At 40.9% G+C, this 2237-nt stretch overlaps 1 pseudogene; it reads left to right on the plus strand.

The window, feature by feature from the left end:
• Window positions 1–1198: 1198 nt before the first annotated feature.
• The window catches only part of LOC101313396, a 9620-nt pseudogene continuing 8581 nt past the window's right edge, over window positions 1199–2237 (plus strand).

Raw genomic sequence — 2237 nt, forward strand, 5'->3', positions numbered from 1 at the left:
TACTAACTACTCTCTCTCTCTCTCTCTCTCTCTCTCTCTCTCTCTCTCTCGTAGCTCCTGTCAAGTCCGTTGGCGAATATGGCACCCGATGGCAGTGGTGTTCATACGATGCCGGCAGAAGTCTGGGGTCACCGGAAAAGAGTTGAAATATAAGGACGATGCGGATAAAAAATGGATCGGGTTGGGGTGTATGGTTGTCTCTTCTGCTCCTCGTTTCTGACCTCTTTCACTCTCGTCGGAATCGATATTTGGTACTTGAGACTTAAAATTTAGATGGGGATTCGGTTTTGGTACTTGGTCATTTATACCAGATTAGTTTCGATTCCATATTTGCATCGATGCTGAATTTGGGTGATCTGATTTGGGTTTAATTGAATTTGGGTGGTTGTTGCTTCATTCGAATCGAACCCAGAGGCTCAACAGATGATGATGATGCTTTGATTATGATGATTATCATTTTCATATCTTACATATGCAAATCATGCATCTAGACCAGAGAAGAGGAAGCCAGAAAAAGATCAAGAAAATTATGTTGCAATGGCGTATTATTTGGTGTGGCAGAGAAGAATAGTGTTTTGGGGTTCTTTGATTATCATCCGTTCGATTACTTATAGATGACGTGTCGACCTATGAGTGATGTCCAAGCAGATCCAAGCTCTGCTTTCTCCAAGCAGAGAAGCCGGATCATTCTTTTACACGTTGGGAAAGGTCCAAGTCTCTGTGGTAGTCAAAGTCTTCCATCGACTTTATACTTAGAGTTGGACTTTGGTTTATTTCATTCAAATCCCGGCCAAATCAAGATTGAAGAATGCTATTCTAACGCAGCCGTGGAGTTAGGTTCAAGAAAGATGGAGAGAAAGAGAGAGGAAGAGGGCAACGGAGACGGTGACGTACTGACTTTTACTCTAATATCTTCGACTCAAAACAAACCCAGAACGATAAGGTTGATTTTCCACCATAGAATTTAAGAAGCTAATTAAAGGGAGATATTGATTCCTTGAGAGATTGGGCAACTAATTTAAGTGGTTCCCATTCGCGTTAGGAGAAGTCTAAGTCTATATGGGGGAGTCAAAGTCTTCCATGAACTTTCTACTGAGATTCTCAGACTTACGTTTATTCTGGGCAATCTCCATAGTAGATTCACTACAGAATTCTGCACATCTTACCTTACTGGTGAGTTATGATTAACAGCATTGCAATGATTAACTACTTGTTGTGCTTGCTCATCGGTTTTTCAATCTTGTGGACTAGTCGTGGTGCACCATTGTTCATTGGGGACACGCTTAGGGCAAGGGAGGCTCTCAATTCCTCGAGCTTTATGGTCTCCGCTTCGGGAGAGTTCACGTTGGGTTTCTACTCCGATTACCTCACAGTAAGGTCTAACAACTACACGATCTGGGTTGCCAATCGGTTCTCACCGATTAACGACACTTCGTCGGCACTTCTCACGTTGGACAAGAACAAAACTGTCCTGAAAATAACGGACACAGGCAATATTCTCATCATGCTTTACTCCGCTCAGTCGTTTATTAGTACCAATGTCGTGGCTACCCTGACGGATTCTGGCAATTTAGTCCTACAAGACGTGGATCAGAATGTTTCAAACTCTCCTAAACAAATGAGGGTGCTGTGGCAAAGCATTGATGAACCTAATGTGGCTCTTATGCCGGAGATGAAATTAAAAAATAGTGGTGAGATATACTCTTGGCAGGAAAGTCGGAACACCCCGGGGGTAGGGTGTTTCAGCCTTGTATGGGATTCTGACCAGGGGCGTAGCTACGTTGGGTCGAGAGGGTTCAATTGACCTCTCTCAAATTTGATCAAACGCATTGATGGGTTGAATTTCAAACACCAACATATCATCGTTTAACATTCTGACCCTTTTGTTAGGGACAACCAAAGAAAGAAGAGACTATTGTTTTAAAACTCCACCCATGCATGTGGGTCAAGTCCATAGTTATTTTATCGTTTATTCCAAACGAAAGCATAACCACATTAATCCTTATTAAATAGGGCATATTACACTAAACTGTCATTTGAATGTACAAATGATAAAATAGTCTTCAAATGTTCCACTTGATAAAAATGTCACCATTAAAACATATTACGTGATAAAATGGTCACCTCATAACATCTTAAATGATAAAAAGGTATATTTTCACACTTTTTACATGACTATTATACCATTCTCTCTAATATCACATATCACATGTTTTTTATCATTCTGAGTTTCGATC

The sequence above is a fragment of the Fragaria vesca genome, linkage group LG3 (assembly GCF_000184155.1).
Source record: "Fragaria vesca subsp. vesca linkage group LG3, FraVesHawaii_1.0, whole genome shotgun sequence".
NCBI lineage: Eukaryota > Viridiplantae > Streptophyta > Magnoliopsida > Rosales > Rosaceae > Fragaria > Fragaria vesca.